This window comes from Apodemus sylvaticus, chromosome 5 (assembly GCF_947179515.1).
Source record: "Apodemus sylvaticus chromosome 5, mApoSyl1.1, whole genome shotgun sequence".
NCBI classification, from domain to species: domain Eukaryota; kingdom Metazoa; phylum Chordata; class Mammalia; order Rodentia; family Muridae; genus Apodemus; species Apodemus sylvaticus.
In genome coordinates this window covers 78,817,280-78,825,081 of record NC_067476.1, presented here as the reverse complement: position 1 = coordinate 78,825,081, position 7,802 = coordinate 78,817,280, and positions in this window count along the sequence as shown.

The following is a 7,802-nucleotide window of genomic DNA, read 5'->3' as shown; positions in this document are numbered from 1 at the left end:
ATATGCTCAGTCCAGGGAGTGGCACTATTAGGAAGTGTGGCCCTGTTGGAGTAGGTGAGTTACTATGGATGTGGGCTTTAAGACCCTCATCCTAGCTGCCTGGAAGCCAGTATTCTGCTAGCAGTCTTGAGATGAAGATGTAAAACTCTCAGTTCCTCCTGCACCATGCCTGCCTGGATGCTGCCATGTTCCCACCTTGGTGATAATGGACTGAACCTCTGAATCTGTAAGCTAGCTCCAAAGAAATGTTGTTATTAGTGTTGCTTTTGTCATGGTATCTTCTCAGTAGCAAAACCCTAACTAAGACACTATCATTGGTCTCTGGTTACGTAGATGGAAAACTTGGCTGCCAGGGAACCAATATTTTCACCCAACCTGTAGAAACAAAAGCAGAAATATATTTTGTTGAAATGGCATAATAAGCCAGTGATGAGACTAAGGTGGTGACAGATTTATAACATCAATAACCAGAACAGCAGAAATGAAACTGACTGTGCGTACTTTCTAAGTAATTTAACTTGCACATGTATATCTTGAGAGAATATTATCAGCTACATTTAAAGATGAAAAAGGCAGATTTAGAAAGGCAGAAACATGACTAACATCTGAGAGTTAGTAAGTAGCTAAACTACAGTGATTGTACTTACAAATCCAACTTCTTTCCAGCAGCATGCCATGAAGCTTGTGCCAGAAAATGGTAATACTTTGGATGTACACATAACCCTGGCAGTACTTGAGTCTGTTACAGATAGATAGCCTTGCATTAATAGATTTTTCACAGTCTTCTTGGTAAATCAGCTTCCAACTTTGCATAGTCTTTGTAAAGTTGTTTTGGGTTATTTTTTTTTTTTTTTGGCTAAATGTTTCTTTATTACAGCAGCTACATGTGGATTTTAGTCCCTTTTGAAATGTCTTTTCCCCAGAAGCATATCAGCCAACAATAACAGCAGCTAAATTCAGCTCAGAGCACAAGATAACTGATTTATTTTGTCACTGGCACCTTTATGAAGTTCATTTGCTGAGAGAAGATCTGGAAATAAAGCCTGTTTTTCATTTCTCACTAAAACCATGGCAGTGAATATCTAAAGTACTGAAAGTGATCCAGAAGCCAAATTCTGGGCCGAGAAACATGATTCTAATGAGGCTGATTGCTAAGTGAACCCAATATGGTGGTTTAGGCTCACTAGACCTAAGCAGAGAGCCTCTCCTGCTCTCCAAGTGAATACATTAGAGCAGGGAAATACCTTGTACTATCTCACCACCATCTGGCATCTGGCTTCCCTAAGCTTCATTGTTTTGCCTTTGTTACTACCTAAATCCATTTTCCCTCAGTGGTATAAGGCTAATGGTATCTTTAAAAAGCTAAAATGTTTGGGGAGGCCTGAGCCTGTTGCAGCTCATTCCTCACTGAGAATTGAATGCATGCGGATACTACAGTGAAGTGAAATGTGCTTACAGGCATGGATGTTTCCTGAAAGGCTGTTCACTTGAACTAATGTGAGTATGTAAATAGTTCTGGGATGCTGAGAGTGAAAATGATATGAAACTTCTATGAGAACAGAGACAGAGTCTCTCTATTCCCCTCCTTTACACCTTCCACAGAAGAAAGGATGCATTAGAGAACGCCTTAGGCACCACTCAGCAATCATGTATGAAGATCCTAGCACAGAGTAGGCATCATAGTGACTAGATATAAAGCAGAGAAGCAAAAAGGCAGAAGTCCTGCTCCCAAAGAGATCTAAAATCTAGAAAAGTAATGTTGACTGCCCAGGGTAGAACCCGTGGTTTAAAACACCTGCTAGTGGTAATTAAATCTTATTGACTGAATAAAAACAGGAAAGGTGTACTAGGAACATAAATGTATCTGCAAATGAAGATTCATTTGATTGGATTGTCACAGAGCCATCCTTTATAGAATAAACCCTAGGACAATTGTGGGAACTGTCACTGAACTGCTTTTCAAAAAGTTAAAAGGACAATGAATAGTGTGCTGATGTCTTTCACCTCCGAGTGTGATTATTAGGGAAGAATATTTATAGACATGATCAAGGTAAAATGGAATTTATTAAAAGGTTAATCTTTTTAATAAGCTCAATATGGCCAGCGTCATTGCTAAAACCAGATATTTGGATACAGTTTGGATACTGACACAGAAAGGGAATGGATTGTAATGGCACAAAAAGACTGTGAACACATGTGAGCCAAGGGGAAATGGGCACATGGTTCTTTCCCTTGCTCCCCTTAGGCGGTATCAGCAAGAGTACACTTTAATCATTTCATACTCCAGGGGACCTGGACCTTTGGCAGTACATCTCTATACTCTGAACTGGAACATTTGTGCTATGCCATTATGGCTTAAGGAGGGAAAAATCTTGGTTTTCATTTTTTTCACAAGAGCAAAATGCAGAAATCTTACAGAATGATGAGTAGTTCATGGAAATTTCTGATGGTGTATCACTGTTAGCAAAGAAATTCTGAGTTACCTTTCAATTGGTTACTTTCATATTTTAAGTGTAAGTGTGATGTGATGCATATGTATGTCTGTGTGTGTGTCTGTGTGTGTGTGTGTGTATGTGTGTGTATGTGTGTGTGTGTTGAATGTAAGCATGGGTACATCTATGCATGAATGTGTATGGTGAATGTGTGGGCGTGCATTCACAAGTGTGTATATGCACATGGAGGCCCAGAGTTAACATTTGGATCCTCTTTAACCACTTTCTTTTTTTGAAATAAATATTTTCTTTATTTACATTTCAAATGCTATATCCTTTCCTCATTTCCCCTCCGAAAACCCCCTATTGTATCCCCCCCTCACCTGCTCACTAACCTACCCACTCCCACTTCGCTGACCTAACATTCTTCTACCCTGAGGTAATGAGTCTTCATGAGTCCAGGGGCTTCTCCTCTCATTGATGTCCGACCAGGCCATGGTCTGCTCTCCACGTGGCTGGAGCCATGGGTCCCTCCATGTATACTCTTTGGTTAGTGGTTAAGTTACTCTTTCTATGCAATTACTGAAGTAGGATATCAGTAAACCCCAAGGTTCTTGGTCTTGTTCCTGCATCATCGGTTTCTACTTTCTATGGTTGGAATTATAAGAAGTCTGGCAGGGCGGTGATGACTCATGCCTCTAATCCCAGCACTCTGGGAGGCAGAGGCAGGCAGATTTCTAAGTTCAAGGCCAGCCTGGTCTACAGTGTGAGTTCCAGGACAGCCAGGGCTATACAGAGAAACCCTGTCTCTGAAAAAAAAAAAAAAAAAAAAAAAAAAAAAAAAACAAATCCAAAAAACAAGATGTCTGATAATCTCCAGAGCATTTAAACAGTTTCAATGAATCCTTACTCGGTCTTCTTACTTGTTTGGGAAAAAAAAAACATATTCTAATGGCTAGACCATCTTTCCCCATCCCTACATTAGTTTCACATCTACTTCACCACAATCCTCTATAAGGAATATCAATAATCTATATGTAAGTGTGAGCACATGCATTCCTAGTCCCTCAAAGAACTTAAACTCAGGGCTGAATCCCCTCTACAAAATAACTAATTCAGCAATGACCAAAGGGATGGCTGAGCAACTACTCTTCCAAATAGAGCATTCTTCTTATGCCTCATGTAGCTTCAGTGGATATTTCTTAAATTGTGTTTTTTCTAATAAGAACAGCTCTTCCCCCCATCATCTTTTCCTAAAATATATGTGGTGCTTATTAAATCAGACAATAAAGCTTTGAAAAAACACTATGACTGAAAAAATATTCTGTAAAAAATTGCATGTTCTTTTTGCAAATCTAATATCATCTTTACTGGATTTAAATAACCAGTGGTTCAAACAGAATGGATATTTATCTCTATCTCATTCCTTATCCTAGAAGAGGGGATAGGTGGTAATAAATTTTGAATATGTATAAAACGTAACAATGACATTTTATCTGGAAATGTACCAATATTGAGAAAAACAAATGATTTATTGAGTTTATGGACATGTGAATGTTGAAGGATGCATATCAAAAAAAAAAAAACCTAGCTTCATATAATGGAAGCACAAGGAATCAATGCTTAGAAAGAAGAGGAATTGATGCCCAGTTTTTTAAAACTGGGCAAACTTATGGATATCACCCTATTTTAAAAGCCACTTCTTCACAGTAGTGTAGGAAATCATGATGATGTCACAGAGATAGCATCAAATGGCACATGAAATATGCTATATGAAGTGAGCAAACTATCATGATATGAAAGCCTGGGACTCTAGGAAGAGGAAATGGATGGGAATAAGAATCCCATGCTGGTCAGTTGCTTGTATTGGATACATGGTGATCAAATGTTGATCAGGTAATAAATTGTGGGAGCATTGATTCCAATCTTTTCAGCTTTTGTGAGTATAATTATTTGTATGTGTTATATGAAACTGCTAGCTGACTAAATTAAAAAGGCAGGCCATCTATTTGGTAATAACAAAGCAATGGTCATGTTTTTCAACTACTATCTCTTCCTCATCCCTCTCCAAGAAACCTAGAACTGTAATTGAATAATAATATAACATGCCTATAAAATGAATAGGTTACAGATATCAAGAGACCTGGTATGAAAATTATAGAGAAAGAGGTCAGCAAGCCTACTTAGTATTTAATTAGTTAGTTAGTATTAAATTAAAGTACATTATTAAATAATATTAATCAATAATTAAATAATGACAGTGGAGCAAATTTTATTTTTAGGCATTAATTCCCTACCCTCCTTTCTTCTAAAAGCTACCTTTTCTCTTGTTAGAAACACTGTTTACCCAGATTGAACTCAACCATATCCTACCCCAGATTATGTTATCTCTGCTTTGGATGCAAAGACAAGTTCTTATGTATTTACATACTACTTATATGTACATACTTTGGAGTCAGTTTTCTAAAGATCTTTCTAAGAAAGAAAAACAAAATATTTGTGCCGTACACACGTGTCAAAACAAACTTGTCAATGGTGTGCCTGCTGCTAGACTGTCAGTCTTATTTGCATAAGCAGATACATATAGACCATCTTCTGGGTGAACATTAATTGCTGTTCCTAAACCTGAACAATGCCTTTTGCATTTCTCAATCCACTTTCTTAGATAGCTAGTGCTATTTGCACTGTGTTACACTTAGTGCCGTTTTCACAGAGGCTTCCAAGCACTGACCTTGATATATTTGTACTGTAACTATAACCATGAGATTATTCATACAAATCAGTCTGTGCTGAGAAATTTGTAAAGATTTAGTGTAAGAGAAAAAACTTGTGAGAAAGTTCACATATTTATGAACTTTTTGCAGTTATTACTTTGCAGTTAGAAACTGAAAAAATACTGTTCCAGGATGTGTGGTCATGTTCTTGGTGTGCATTCTTAGGCCTCAATTAAATACCCTGAACTACATTTAATGCTAAAACCTTAAATTTATTGTTTTTTGTGTTTTAAAGTGTACACCATTAACTATGGTTATATCAGTTTAAGATGATGTGCACAGAAAAATTACTATGAATTGACATTTTCTTTATAATTTCATGTGTTGATAATTCACTCATCTACCCATTTGTCAGCATATTTGGTACAGGACTTGCTGAGAGCCATTTTGCCTGCTTATGTGGAAGCCTGCCTGTAAGGTGGAGAGAGAGTCAAGTTAGGTCAGGGCTTGCAGGCAGACTTCCTGGTCTGCTGAAGTATGGAACAAGAGGATATGTGTGAAGCTCAAGGTGAGGGGCTTAATGTTTTGTTAATCATGGAGGAAGGAACAAGGAGGAATAGGAAGGCATCCAGATGAATATAGATTTTGAATGTATGTTAGCCATTGTCTCTACCATCTTGTGATATCCCACTCTGCTGAAAAGTATACAAAGTTTAAGAGAATTAAACTGGAGGCTACTGCAGTCATGATCAGGTAGCCCTACCAAATTTTACCCTTTGTCTCTGAGTCTTCCTTTCTGTCTTTCCTATAATCATCCTCACTGCCCTCTCAGAGTACTGTTTAACTTTGTACTGACTGGGCCAGTACAAAGATGCCATTTCTTTCCAATTAATTTGAGAACTTTAATCTTTTTCATTTAAAATAGATACACACTTTTTGATTGCCAGAGTCAAGGTTCCATCATCACTGGCCTTACTCTCAGAGCTATTTGTAAGTAAAAATACTTACATACATGCAGCACCATATTGTCAAAGTTGAGTTGAAATCCAAGAGTGTAGCCTATACACTAGAGACATGTTAGACAAAGAAATGAGTCATGGCTTTGGCAAAACTGAATTTTAGGACACATTTCATCATGTTAATGGTTTATGGCCTGTAACTTAAGAGAGTTTCTTTTAGAATTTTTAAATTAATGTTTTCAGAACAAACTTGATCACATACAACTGAAATATAGAAAATTTATCATGAAAAAGGCAGAAGTAATATATGCTCAAGGAGCTAGCCAATCTTGGAGAGATTTAACTGATACATTAATTATATTTTACTCAAAAAAGGAAATTTTCTTTGTCCTTGTATTATTGTTCTACTGGCTTTTTGTAATCCTAGCACTCCTCCCTTAACATTTCCTTCAAGATGGCTCAGTCTCTGAATTCCTACTTTAGTTTCTGCTCAAATAAAATATTAATATTCATATCAAAATTTAAATGAGTTATCTGGTTCAAAATGTGCATTGCAGGATTGATGGTTTAATGGCCAACATAAAAATGTATAAGTTAAGACATAAACATTAAAGAATGCAAATAGTAACTGTAATCTGAAATTGAGTGTTTAAATCTCTCTTTTAACTTTAGCTACTCATATGTTAAATAAGGCAGGTGAATAATATCAAAGATTTTCTGCTTTGCTTAATATCGCATAATGATAAACACTTTGATTTCATGTTAAATCTTCTAAATGAACACAAAAAGTCGAATGTAATGGCCACTTATTTTAGACATGACATTCTCCACTTTAAGTTTTAAATTAGTTATTTGCTTATTCCTTGACTATAGCACTCTTTCCTATTTATGTCTAACATCTACTCTACATTTTCATAATTTTTTACAAGCAATGTGAGTTTATTTTCTAAATCACTTTTTCTCTTTCTATACTTCCTTATGCTCCCTGTATGCTTTGTAGAGTCATAACAAAATTCAAAACACATTTTCCAAATGCTTAGTATAGTACTTATGTGACCACTTGAGGCAAGATGAAGGTGATGGATAATAAGGTGATTTAACTGAACCCCAGAGACTGTTTTTTGAGTTTGAATTTGACGCCAAGTGGCTTTGGAGGCCAAATTTCAGATTCTGTCATTGAAATCAAGCTACCTTTTGAAGTGTAAGATCAATGCATTTATTTATTTTTAACCTTTAAAGCTCCAGTGTAGGGGAATGCCAGGACTGGGAAGTGGGAGTGGGTGGGTGGGAACACCATCATAGAAGCAAGGGGAGAGGGGACAGGATAGGGGGTTCAGAAGCACAAACCATGAAAGGGGATGACATTTGAAATATAAATAAAGAAAATATACAAGAAAAGAAAAGATTTCCTAAACAGAACTCCAATGAATCATGCTCTAAGATCAAGTATTGATAAATGCGACCTCATGAAACTGGAAAGCTTCTGTAAGGGAAAGGACATAGCCAATAAGACAAATTGGCAACCCTCAGATTGGGGAAATGTCTTCACTAACCCCACATTCTATAGAGGGCTAATATTCAAAATATATAAAGAACTCAAGAAGATAACTGACAAAAAAACCAAGCAACCCAATCAAAAAAATGGTATATAGAAGTAAACCAAGATTTCACAGCTGAAGAATCTGGAATGGCTGAGA